A 15,123-nucleotide genomic window follows, 5' to 3' on the forward strand; every position below is an offset into this window, starting at 1 on the left:
AATAACCCACTTGTCCATCCAAGTTCATCCCGATCTCGTCACAATATATTATTAGTTGATATTCAGATCCTATAATACTTGAGCTACTGGTTATATTTTAGGTATCTCTTTCAGACATCCTAATTCTTTATAACCAATGGCTCTGATACCAAGTTCTGTAACACCCCGTAACCGCAGCGGAAACGTACACGGGATGCCACAGACACATCTGATATCAACAGCATTGCTTATAAGGAAAATACCACTACATTAATTTATAACATATTACATTGTTGCGAGTTTCATTACTGTCTAGGTGTTACACACATATTTTACCGATAAGACATTAATAAATTCATTACAAAACATAGAGCAGCAAGCTTCCAACAGGTAGCACAGATAGTTAAGCACATATCAATCATTCCAACTTGGGCATACCTAGAAAACATGTAAAGAAAACGGGTCAACTACGAATAGTTGGTGAGTTTCACTAATTTAAATAAACACTGACAAATCATTTTAATAATCATTTATTAACAATATAATCATGCTGGGAACTATGTTACCCCAGAACATTTCCATTAACTTTCTGGGAACTATGTTACCCCAGAACAATAATAACCCCTGGGAACTATGTTACCCCAGAACAATAAATACCCCTGCGAACTATGTTACCCCAGAACAATAACAACCCCTGGGAACTATGTTACCCCAGAACAATAACAACCCCTGGGAACTATGTTACCCCAGAACAATAATAACCCCTGGGAACTATGTTACCCCAGAACAATAACACATGATAAACATTTTATATATTCTGTGCATCAGACCATATATATATAAATGTACAAGTATTTCCATACGATCGGTATGTACTTAAATACTTTAAATAAGACATGTTTTCCGCCCCGGGAAAATATAATTAAAACAATTCATTAAAAGGGGCTCGTGAAAACTCACCTTTTTGTGAGTCGGTGGGTAATATAAGGAACAGCTACGTGCCTGGATCTGTAATATAATATCTAGTCGTTACTATATAATTCCCATAACTTAAATACGTATCAATCGGTACATCTGGGAACATTGTTAACCCAGTACTGTACTCGATTCGGGGACAATGTTAACCCCGTGACACTTCTAAGGACTCAGATTGTGACATTGCTTAGAGTTTGACAGTCTAAATTATCATTTTTATGTTTTCTTTGATTCGCGTGCCTAGCACGGTTATCCGTTTTTAAGTTTCAAAAATGAGTTTGGGCCACACCCGACCCAAAAATGGTGTTTGGATGCTATTTTAGTTAAAGTGATGAAATTAGAGCTCGGTTTGACACCCCGTTTGGCCGCAGGGCCCGTTTCCGTCATTTAGGTGCCGGAAACAGTAAAATCGGGTAAAATTACCCAAATCATCCGAATTATTTTCAGATGATTTATTTTTACTTAATTTACTTAGATTTATGAAAATAGTCCATTTTTAAAGTTTTCGTGTACCAGTCAGCTCGCTTATGCGAACTTTGCCGGTTTACACGTTTTAAGCTTTAAATATTTGTTTTTACGTTCTTTTTAGCACAAATAATTACCCGTTTAGTCTCGGGTCTTGAAATTTTGCACAAAACTTATTTTGACAGAAAGAAAATTTTACAATATTTTTCCAGATTTATTTTCTTATATTTACATTTATTTATCTATTTTTAAATCTTATTAAAACACTAAATATGTCAAAAATACCAAAACACTTTAGGAAAATCCCAAATTTTTCTGGGATGATCTCTGTCATCCTCATAACTTCCTGGAATTTTTCCAGATTTATTTTCCTATATTTACATTTATTTATCTATTTTTAAATCTTATTAAAACACTAAATATGTCAAAAATACCAAAACACTTTAGAAAAATCCCAAATTTTTCTGGGATGATCTCTGTCATCCTCATAACTTCCTGGAATTTTTCCAGAATTTAAAACTCATTTTTCAAGCCATTTTCACCCAAAACCGAGCTAGAAAGCCCTAGAACTCGTTTCACCGAAACGCCTACTTAGACTTTTCCAACTGAGCTCAAATTTTGTGGGTGACTTTTATATGTTATAAAAAGCTTATCTTAAATTTTCCAGAATTTTTCATCATGTTTAGCTATTTTTCACTATTTTTGGCCAAAACCGAGCATTAAATTCACCAAATATTCATCTTTTATCCAAAAATTACCAAAAATTCACAGATCTCATATTTTCATGTGTAGATCATCTCTGTGAAATTTCGTGACCCGACTCTAAGCACACGAAAATCTGTCCAAATCTCATATACACACGAAAACCGAACTATCTTGTGTTTTCTAGCTTTAGATCGCAAAGATCTTGGTTTCTAGCCTTTGCTAGCCGCTAGATACAACACTTACAAGCACAATAACACTATACCAAGCAAACTATACCAACAATCAAACCATTTCTTTCATAGTGTCGGTTTTTAAGTAAAACAAAGGTTTTAACCGTAAAAATCCGTTCTCGACTCTTTTACTCATTTCTTGGACCAAGATCCTTTGTATAACATGTATACATCTCTTGATCATGCAAGAGTCGGTTTCATCTCGGGTTTTCACCCATCTTTCACTTGGAAATCCATTTTAACAAGATTTTAATCGTAAAATTTTATTCTAAACACTTTTAACTCATTACTTGGATCAAGATCCTTTGTATAACTTGTATACATCCCTTGATCATACGAGAACCGGTTCCATCTCGGGTTTTCACCCATATTTCACTTGGAACCTCTTGTTCTTGCAAAACAATTCAAAATAAAGAAATCAACACCAAAGATCATGTATTATAACATGTTTATACCTTGTGTTCTTGATTAGAAGGAATGGATTTGATGAACACTTGAAAGAGTTAGAGATTTGAGAGGATTTTTATGTGAAATGTGTTGTAAAAAAAAAAGAAAAGAATGGAATGTGTGTGTGTATAACATGGCCGGCCAAGAGGAGGTGGGGGTGGGCCCCACAAGTTCAATATTAACCACACATTTGGATTACACAATCCGGATAATGTTGTGGATAGTCTGGTTCAGTTCGTTTCTCGTTTAAACTCGTAATTCGGCTTAAAACGAGCCTAAAATGGTCGTTTTTCGGGTTAAAATAAAATTTACATAAAACTGATTTAAAAACTTTAAAAACTTAACCCATGACATTAAAACATCATATTATTAATAATTACGCATCTTTTTCGGCTTGATTGATCGTCTCTTGCTTGGTTTGGTGTTAAAGGTTTCGTTTAGCGTACCGACGTACCATTAAATCGAAATCCTTTTTCTGTGCTATAATTCACCTATCCCGAAGCATTAATACTTCGTAAATATCACTAAACATTATATACTTCGTCTATAATGTAATTCCCGATTCGTTCGGGTTTCAATAATCGTTCATTGGTTAATTGTAATTCTAATACGATTCACTATAAAATCGAGTATGATTCTTACTAGGAATCATATATACTCGTATATACGTACTATAACTCATATAATCAATATTTAAATGACACGTAAATGGTATATACCGGCTAGGGTATACCTGGATTTGCCGGAATCGTTACAGGTGTATTGCTTGATAACGGGGGTATGACTTGTTGTGGAAAAGCGTTGCTATGATTGCCAAAAGTTCAGTTTTTTTAGAATGTTTTGATCTGCTGGTTCTAAGGTTTAAGTCAAGTTGGGGTGACAAGGTAAAAATCAAAATAAGTCTGAATCAAGATTAGAATCTGATCATTAACTGATATTTTTTGCTTAATTGAACCTTAATTATATCACTGATGTCTCTTAATCTTTTGTAGAAAATTTTAATTGGATAACAATATCCATAATCGGCTTAACATCAGACATAATAAAGCTGAAATCCGTGACGGAAGAACGGATTGATCAATATGCTTCCTTGCTCAACTCACAAATATATGTTTTTGTTTTGTTTGATATAATTTTTCTTGTTTACAACTTTTCATTTTTAAACCAAAAAGATTTTTCATTTCTGATTTATTTTTTCGACTTCGGAGAATGGTGATTCGGGTCTGGATATCTAAGAATCGGAATCGAGTGGATGTTTTTGACAAAATTATTCAAAATCTTGGATTTAAATGTTTAACTGAATTGATCGAGGTCATTAACTTGGACTCGATTAAGTTCAAAATTAGCGAAATTGGTTGTTTAAAAGCAAATTGCTTTAAAATTTCAAAAAGATTCATCAAGGTCGTTACTTGGTACTTGATCGGGATCGTATGTGTGAAATTTGTCAGATTTTAATTGTTTGATAATTAGAAACGTATAATTAATTAACTTATACGGCGCATAAGTCTATTTGACATATACGGCGTATAAGTCAATCACTTATACGAGTGTATAAGGTTCCTATATATATAGGATGTTATACACTAATGTCTATTATTTTCAACTAATCCACTTCTAGTTTCCTTATCTTGTCCGTATATCTTGTCCATTTGATACCGTATAATGGGTTTCTGAGATTTCCCGTGGTTGATCCGCACATCACTTGAGATTGAAAAGGTATAATTGTTTTCCATAATCATAGATCTGAAAGTGTTTTGATGACGGTGAACAGTACTATATACATTTAGATCTAATTGGACTTGACGTTGATCTGTAGTCATAGAGTTTAAGTTCTTTAATGGTTATCGATGATATTCCGAACATGTTGAACCTAAACTTCATGTCTATCGTTGGTTAATTGTCCAGATGGGTTTTGACCTAAGTTTAAACGTGTAAGGTTATGTCCTTATACGGCGTTTAAGTCATTATGACTTATACGACGTATAAGTTTTATAGTCTTATATGTTGATGGTTTATAACAGGTTTTATAAATGTGTGTATATGGTTATACGTTGACAATTATTTACACATGTTATTATACGTTAAATTGTTTTATATTTGTATAGTGGGCTTTGTGTAAACTACTTATCCGTTCATATTCAGACATACACATTGTAATGACTTATACGTTTGAGCTTAAACGCGTATTGTTGACTTATACGTTATAATTGATACTTATATGTTATACACTTATAATTTTTTTTTCAAATTTTTATAAAACTTACTGACATGTTATCTGGTTTGTGTGTGTATGTGTAGATGGTAAGCGTAAAAGATTTTGATGCTAATATTAATATTTTTTCTTTTCTAGACGGATCAGATGATAAAATGGAACCGTTTCGATTTATATTGTCGTTCTTTTAAAGATAGAGGATCTTTAAAGCTATTACTGCTAATATGGTGATTATCAAGGAGTTGGTTGCTGAATTATGGAAAAACGCAAAGCTTGAAGGAGAGTGTATAAAGTCGGTGGTAAAAAAAAAGGAGATTATTATTTCTGAACAAGTTATATGAGATGTTTTGGACTTAGGTGATGAATCTACTATTCCTACTTCATTGGATGAAAGAATGGTGAAGGGTTACTTGCTGATAATGGGTTACAAAAACGATTTGGTTAGAGGTTTCTTGAAGACTAGGTTGTCAAGAATTTATAATTTCTTGGTGCATGTGATAGTACATTGTTTTGCGCACAGAAAGGGTGGTTATGAAGAGATAATGGACTGCCAAATATGTATGATGACTGCTTTGTGCTTGAACTTGAAATATAACTTTTCTAAAGTTATATTCGAGCACATGAAGCTATATTTTGATAACAAATGGTTGATTATTCGAGGTTTATTCAGCTACTTATTGATCATTAGTTTCCTGATATTGAAAAGACAGGGGAGGAAATGAAGCTAGTTCACATGTCTGTTGCTGGGTGTGCTAAGCTAAAGTCATACAGAAATAAGACAGATGAACAAATTCCTAAGTTTCGAGCTTTATTTGGGCATCTACTAAATCCTGATTATGTTGCTCCGTCGAATAATCAGTGGAGAAAATAACATAGTGATTCAGACAGGGAAAATGAGAATGTAAGGATGCAGATTTATGTTTCTTTGGCTGGTAAATGGATGGTGAAAGTTGAAATGTTGAAGCTGAAGGTTCACAAAATATTAAAAGGAAACGTAAACATGTTATTAAGACTAAGGTTGTTGATAATCAGTTGGTTGATGATGAAGAAATTGAATCTAATAGTGAGATTCAGAAGAAAGCCTTAGCTGATCCTCGAGCTATGCATGATATTCGGCTGGAACGTAGATCAAAGAAAAATTTTGATGATATGATGATGAAATATACGTTCCAGAATCAAGTCATCCAAAGAAAAGACGACTCAAGCATATGGTGAAAATAACGGTAATTAATAAATGTCTGGTTGATGAACCTGAGGATGTTTAAGTTGTTCAAGGAGCATCAGTTGATTAAACACTAGAGGTGGTTAAAGCACCTGAAGCTGATAAAACACCTGTTTTTGAAGTGAACTTAGATGATGGTATTGATCATTTGTTGAAAACACCAGCAACTAAGAAGTATACACCCAAGTTTGATGAATTTGTGCATCAAGAAACACCAAAAGATTATCCTAAATCACTTAACATTCAGTTTTTGATATTTATCTTCAAATAGATGGTCCTTCAAAAGAAGAGGTTGATTCGTTGACAGAACAGGTTTCAAAATAAGAAGTAAAGATAACAAGTCTTGTTGATGAGAATGAACGTTTAAGAGCTTATAATGTTGAAATAAAGAAGAGGTTGGATGAGAGTGAACGTAAAAGGAGATTATATGATGATTTAATTATTGAACACATGAAATACTCTGTTACCATCGAGCAGAAATGGGGTATTCGTTTTAACTCCGAGGTTGACAGAGCTGAAGCTGATAACACCGTGTTTGTAAGAGTATATGGTGGTGATATTGGTGTGGCTGAAGCATCTTTTCGTGTTGAATATGATTATGAAAAAGCTGTTGATAAAGGCAAGTCTAAAACTAAAGATGTGGTTGAAGCTTATGTGCTAGCTGGTGAATCTAGTCATGTTGAGGATGTGGTGGATGATCTGGAATAGGGGGATTCCGATAGATAAATCTATTATGGTAAAGATTTTTGAAGTATCTATGGAGGACCTAACGTTTGATTTTGTGAAAGATATTCACGAAGCAAATATTAATACTGGTTGGTTGAATATGATGTAGAGTTTATAAATAAACCAGAAGTTGTTAAATATGTTGGTGAACAAGAAGAATTTGATACTTTTGATGAAGTATTTGTTTAAGAAATCGAGATGGAACCTAAACCGTATGAACAACCAAAGAAAAATGACAAGGTAGATAGAAAAGGTTGGTTTCCTCATCAAATTGTTGAGCTAAAACAAGTTTATCTAAATCCGGTGAAGTACTGTCAGAAAACTCAGATGGATGTTGCTATGGGAAAATGTTTGAGTATTGCTTATCTTTGTAAGATTCGAAAGATTGGGATACGTAGCCTATTTGGAGTGCAATACTTTAATATTTTAATGGATTTGAAGAGTTTTCCGTGGTTTGATGCGTATGAAATTTGTATGCATTATGATTTGTTGTATAAACCAAAAGGTGGTCTGGTAAACTAGGCGAAACGTGGTTTTAAGAAATGGACACCTCAGTTACCTAAGTGTTCTAATCAAGAAATCGTAAAAATCCTAAAGGTGAATTGATAAGAACTTTGAGGTATACAAGGCCAGATTCGCTTCGCATAATACCGTTGTACCCAATGGAACATGATTTTTATCACACCCCGACTAGGTAGTTGCGGAAGCGTAAAACGAGAATGTAACATATAATACTGGTATCAACAACATTGTTTATAAAGAAATTCACAAACTAATTTACATCATATTACATGTATTGGTACTATGTTTACAAACTAGATGAAAATCACATAACCGGTTTACGAGCTTCTTATTCAATATTATATATCTGCGTCTATTCACAGCTATTCAACTTCATTCCTAACATCAAGAACGTAAGCAAAGCATTCCACCTTTGCTTTACCTAAAAAGCATGTTAAAACGGGTCAACTACGTCTAGTTGGTGAGTTTCAAGTTTCACGAGTATCAACGAAATCAGTATACGAGTTCGTAAAGTTTACATTGTGTATGTATACATGTATGTGTATGATGTATTACTAAGCCACAAGTGAAACCGAAACGAGCTAAAACACATGGCCACCCCTGCCCAAGCACTCCCGTTGGCATTTAACAGCCACTTTGCCCCAAGTATGTACTATGTCTAACACCACATAGCAGTATGTAATAAGTTTAAATGAAAAAGTGCAACTGGGTTAACATGTTCCGGCATACCCCACCGGCTCTGTCAGTTGAGTTTGTCAAACCGATAGTACTATCCACACGTCACCGGCACGAAGTTAATCACTTGTGTTTGTGGGGACTTTCAATTGTTAGTACTTAGATAATTCACATCACCACACGTTTTCAAGTATATAAGTATATGTAAACATGCTTTCCACCCCAAAAGTTCATAAAACAGTTTAGGAAGTGGGGTTGTGAAACTCACCTTATTGTAGTTCGAGTAGGTAATATACGTCAATAAGTGTTATGCCTCGATTATAACTCGTATCCTATAATCGGTATCGTACTGTTAATACTAGTACAGTGTTTAAACCAAATTGGGCTGTATAACTAGTCTGGTTATAGCTGTTAGGCCCAAAACATGACCATAGACTTAGATTGTGATGTTGTATACTGTGAAATACTTAAAATCAGATTTGGCTCAGTTTCACCGTTTTCCGAGCCTAGCCAAGTTGATCGTTTACGCGTTTCGGGAATAGGTAAGATCATAAAAACATAAGTAAACATATTGATTGATAAAATGATTTGACTTATAAAAGAATTTTAAGGTTTCGGTATCTGGATTGATCGCAGGGTTCGTTTCCGTTTTCACACGGGTTTGATTATACAAGACGGTACAATCCACCCGAATTGTCCGGAATTCTCATAAAAAGTTTTTTTTTATCAATATCATCCAAAAATACAATATTTGACCACTTTTGATATTTTGACGTACCAGTCAGTCCGTTAAACATCAAACTGCTGGTTTCGTTAAAACAATAATAATTTAAATCTTTGATTAATCATAACTAAATATTTACTTATATATAAATTATGTAAATTTTTGTAAAAATACATTAAAATATGGAGAATTTTATAAAAATATTTTCAGAAATTTTATGATTAATTATTTATTTATAAAAATTCATTTAATCGTGTAATAAATGGCCCGTTTATAACAAACAACCTCCTAAAAATCCTATAATTTTTACAAATGGCCTCAATGTTATTACATAGCCCCTGAAAAATCTCTAGAACCTAAATCTTTTGAAAAAATGCTTTTTTGTGCGCTTTTCGGCTGTTAAAATTCGGTTAAATCATAATTGCACAAACTATACTTAGGCATTTCCAATGATCCCCAAACTTTACCAGTGATTTTACCATCACATATTAATTTACAAAACCAAACTATACTTAGGCTTTTTCAATATGTTTAGCTATTTTTCCCAAATAAACGCTCATAAACGGAAATAAATTCACCAAATATTCTCCGTTTATCGAATAATTACCAAATTTGAACAGGGACTCATTTATATGATCCCTAATGTTCCTGCATGTTTTCACAAGCAAACAACAAGCACGTCACAACCTAATACTAAACAGCCCTTAAACGAGTGTTACGGGTTTACCTTGTCGGTTGTCGATGAGTTTTGCTAGCTTAAACGACTTTCCGGGTCTCGGGTTGGAAACTCAGTGTATCTACATATCGTATAACATCAAACCAAGCATAAATCATCCACGTAACAGCCTTGATAATTAAGGTTTCGGTTTTGGGTTCAAACCGAACTTTCAAACCGTAAAAATGTTATATTCATGTTCTAATCTGCGTTTTTGATCAAAAAAGTATATGTTCCTGGTTTGTAAACATGTTTAACATCAAAACATGATTTTACTTGATTTTTATGCTTTTTGGATGGTTAAACATGTTTCAAACTAATCAAGGATTAATTTTTCATGGTTAAACTATGTTAATCATGGTTAAAATCAATGTAAAAATAAATATTTACCTTATGATTTAGGCTGGAGGATGAAGAAGAACAGCAAGGGTAAGTATTTTCTGGAAAAGTTGGTCCAAAATATCCCTAAATTTTATTTTATATAGAAAATACTAGAAGGGGGGTGGGCTGCCGCCCCCTTGCGGCCGCCAATGTATAAGGCCCATTGGGCCTCCATTTTGGGCCAATGGTGCCTGGGTATTCGTGCCATACGTAAACTTCGGTCCAAAATTTAATTCGGGTTTGGTTTTTCACAAGAAAACTTGTTCGAGTGCGAAAACCAGCGCGAAAACGAGTGTTTTTCCGTTTCTTTTTTAAAATAAGAAAAACGTACTGACTCGTTGTAAAATTCCACAATATTTTCAAAGATTGCTTAGAACATGTCATATAAGTGTTTTATAAATCTTTTTCGGCTTAGCGGATGCTACAATGCTCGTTTTGATATTAACGATTGCGTTTAAACTTATAGCGTATCGATAAACGAAACCTTTTTCGTTTAAAGAGTTTTAAACGTACTGGGGCCTAAATATCAATATGTTAGCCTCTATAATATATCTATAACTCGTATATGACCCCTCAGTATATATACGGGTCATAATTGTTATCGTTCGGTTACTTGTTTAAGCACTACGAATTAATCGATTTATCGTTTACTTGCTACATAGTGAATATAATATACCTCGTTTTGTCACGAATGTCACAATTTTCATCCTTACTTCCTTTGTTGGTCTTATTTGGAGTTGACTGGTGAAGCGACCGTATATTTTTATTGTGGGAATGAAAAGTACGATGTTATTATAGTGTATGATCCAATGTGGTTGATAAATTGTTCATCGAAAGATATTGAGACATTGCATGTGAACAAGATACAATGTAACGACGAGAAAATAAAAACACAAGCCAACCAGTTTAAGAAAGTTGTGCATTTATGCTTTGATAAAAAATACATTCTAGTAGAGCTTGGGAAACAAATTGGAAGGCAGTTAGGGAAGAACAGGAAAGGCTTGAGGTTGAAATAGAAGTTAAATGTCAAGATCGAGTTACTGAGGCTTCATAAAATAGATTTCAATATCGCCATGTTCTTGAGTTTTTTTTAAAGGATGGAAAGGAAAAAAAACTAAGGATAGTTAAAAAATGGGTGTGCTTGAGTTTTTTTTTAGGATAAAAAGGAAAGGAGTAGGAGGAGTTAGGAGGGATTAAATTGATGTTTTTTCCCAAAAAGTTATCCTCTCAAAAATGGGATGATGGTTTTTTCCGAATAAGTTATCATTTCCTTTCCTCTAATTTCATTCCAACTTAAGAACACACCTAGTTAAAAAAAATTTCCTTCCCTCTCCTTTCCTTTTTCTTTCTTTGGTTAAATAACTCAAGAACAAGGCATATATGTCTATGGGTGTATCTCGTCCTACATCACAACAAGGATCCACCAAGCCGTCTTTTGAAGAAGTTTTGAGGAAAGAGTATCATAAAAGAGTTTTTGATATGGATTGAAGACCTAGCAATATCCAGGGGAGTTTGTTAAGAGCATAATATCTAATGCTAGGTCTAGTGGTCTAAATGTGCCATATGTATTGTTTGAGGGGCTGAAATTGTCATTATTAGAAGTTTGTCATGCTGCGTATAAACCTTAGGTCATATAAGATTATGTGGGCGTATAAGCTTATACACTGACCATGTCTAATATGTTGTCACTGTAGTAGTATATAAAGGTTTTCATGTTCCTTATTTTGTAATAGTTTTTGTAACAGTTCTGATCAGTTGTGCTTGCATTGTTATATCAATATAGTGAAGTTTATGAGTGATTGTGTTGTGTTGTTATTCCTTTATGATATTATTCCGCAATATCGTATAGCATAGCAAACACATTTTATCGATCCTAATCATATCATTTACACATACATGATGTTTTGCATGATCTGGATCATGTTCTTTCAGAAATTTTGTTTGATTTGAGATTATGCTTTGCACTTTGTAGGTTTCACACTTTAATTAACTTGACATGTAACTAAATATCAACATGATCCAAACAGTTTTATTGAAGTAACTTTCAACTCAAACATTACAACACAATTCAAGTCAATCACTACAACAATCACATATGCTAAATAAAAGCATAATCAAATCAATAACACCATCATTTGACCATTTTGTTTCCGAATCGTGCGGGCCTTCATATGGACATTGGTAAGAATATTCCACTGGCTCCATTGTGAAATCTGTGACATTCGCCAATTTCGGGTCACTTTTGTTATGTAAACCTGACCCGTTTGCAACCCGAACATTTCAAATACATAAAACATTGGATCTTGTCATTTAAAATATATAAAATATATAAAATATTGGATTTTTATATTATGCATTGTTTGACCATTTAAACATACCTATTTTTATGTAAACCATAAAATAATCTTTATACCCAACCCTTCACTCCTTTCATATATATACACACCCATCTTCTTCATTTTACTCTTGCTACATCTCCAAATTCTCTCTCAAAACTCCATAGATTCAAGGTTGTTATTTTTAGTGTTCTTGAAGGTTTGACTTCCAAATGTCAAACCAAGCTTCATCTTTCATTCTATTTAGCTTATGTTGTCTTATTAATACTTGTTATGGTGGCACAACATATATATATACACACCCCTTGTTACCTTTGGTAGTTGCTTCTCCGACTCCGGTTGCTTAAGCTTCGGACTTCGTAAGGCAAGGCTTCATGTAGAACTTTCGTCGTCCTTGATATATATACACTTATATAACTTATTGCACATATTAATCTTGATTAACTTATGCTTTTTTAGTTTGTTTGTCATATTTATGAAGTTCCATGGTGGGGGTTTTAAGAGACTAATTTCGGTTTAACCATAAATAGTCCAAACCATGAACCGAACTTTTGCTTACTAGTTTTGTTAAAATAGTTGTTTAAACATGTTTAATGTTAGATTTGAGTTTCAAAAATCATTTTTACAAGTTCTTTGATATTAAGCATCTGGAATCCATCTATGAACTCGTTGGGAGATGGAAACCGAACCAAACCGAAACTTTTGCTTAAAAGACTTGTTGTTAACTTTTTAGTTGTAAAACTTAAATAATTTTCATTTATAAATTATTATACAAGATCTATGATATTTGGGCATGTGGAAACCATCAAGGAACATATTATGAGATGGAAAACGAACCAGTCTGATTTTTACTCGCTTAAGACACATAAGTGTGTATTTAGGTATCAAGACTTGTATATTTCTCTAAAAATAGTTTACAAAATGTGTTTAATTATTTTCTTAAGTACATGAAAATGTTGAATCCAACTTGATCTCATAACATAGTTTGGACCGACAAAACCGAATACTTGCTTAACGTACGTTGTTAGTTCTAAAACAATAGATCTACATACTTGGTTAAGTCTTATAAAATTTTATTAAGTTATCTCATAACATTCATTATTTTGGAAAGTTGACTTTGGGTTTGACCCATTATCAAGACCCGAACCAACAACCCGAACACTCGTTAAAGACCCGTTTTAGTATCTTTGTCCCAAAGGAACTTGCGTTAAGCATTTTCTTACCTTATTACTTAACATAGGTTAAGTAAATATTAAGGTTAGATACTTTAACCCGGTTTCGAGCAAACATGCATTTTTAAAGGGTTATTATTATAAATTTTAAAATAGTTACATTATGAACCTTGAACTTTAATTGTTTACTTTTTGCAGCAATTAATTTAGTAAAAGATTTTCAAGACAACCTTTCTAAATCCAAAACTTTCTTTTATTTAGGCTTCATACGTTAAACTCGTCATTCCGTCAAATCTCCAAATAATCAATCTTTCAAGTTTATTACTTGAACGTGAGTAACTTCATACCCCGTTTTCTATCTTTTGTTTTGGGGGTGAAATTTCATCTTATCTAAACTAAATCTTTCATACTTGGGTCTTAAACCACAAACGTTGTTGTATACTTTACTTGAATAATTGATCAATTTGGTGTTCTGTGCTTATTTGTATATGTGTTTATCGCTTTTGGATTGTGGAACTATAAATCCTAGACCATTTGGCAACCCCTCGTGGCAAGGTGTCGGTAACGTAATGCAATTAACGATAACTATAAAATCCTAAACTATGTGGCATCCCCTTATTGTTGGTGTCGCTAACTTGTTAGTGATAACTATTTTATCCAAGTTTATAGCTCTTATTTATTGTTTCGTATACTAGTTTTGTTGCTTTTCTTACGATATACTATTGTTGCTCAAACTTATGAATTTCTCACCAACCTTTGTGTTGACAAACTTTATTTTATGAAATGTTACAGGTTTACATCTCGGTTAATTGAATGCTTGTGGTGAAAACGAATGTCAAGACCTTTAAGTTATTAGAAAAATGAACAATATTTGATTTGCTATATTTTGTTATATTTTGTATTGACTATCTCTTGAATATTGTTATCTGACACTTTCGATGTTGTGAAATGAAATTAGTTTGTTAAATATTGTCTCTTTAATTAGTGTCATGCGCTTATGGGAAATCATTACACCTCGGCATGTTCCGCCACCTTTGGTCAGAGTGTGACATATTGGTATCAGAGCCATGACAATTAGGATAGGTGGTTAGACGTAACAACCTAGAATTGTTATGCTTAGTGTCATATACGTGTGTTCATACGTGTTTACTCTATTTTATTGTTCATATCGCATGTTTATTTATATACTCGTTTAAAATTCACCAATATCCTAAATGTTCACATACACACACTTTCATAGTATTTCCAAGGTATCCTTACCTTAAAACGTAAAAGGTTGCATTTATATCGGGTTTGTAGCCATCACAGAAAACGAGACATTATAAAATGACCATTTGACAAAAAGATTCCAAGGATCGAAGGTGATTTACTTACCTGGGATGGTTGAGTTATAGTTCTCGTTTTCTAGGCCACAAATCATGTTATATATGTCAATTCTATAAGTAGCCGTATGCGAGCATTTCGGTCGACATCCAAATTTTCGGTGTAAAAACTATAGAACTACGGTGGTTCATGGACTAGTATTTTGACATGACGGTGTATCTCGATTTATTGTGTTATTATTGTTATTTGAGTCTAAAACATGAAAAAGTCGCGGTGGTTCGTGCACATGTTTAGACTCCAACATGGTGTTTTAT

Source organism: Bidens hawaiensis, unplaced genomic scaffold, assembly GCF_021521415.1.
Source record: "Bidens hawaiensis isolate Kalapana, Puna unplaced genomic scaffold, B.hawaiensis_p1.1 tig00003544_1, whole genome shotgun sequence".
Lineage (NCBI taxonomy): Eukaryota > Viridiplantae > Streptophyta > Magnoliopsida > Asterales > Asteraceae > Bidens > Bidens hawaiensis.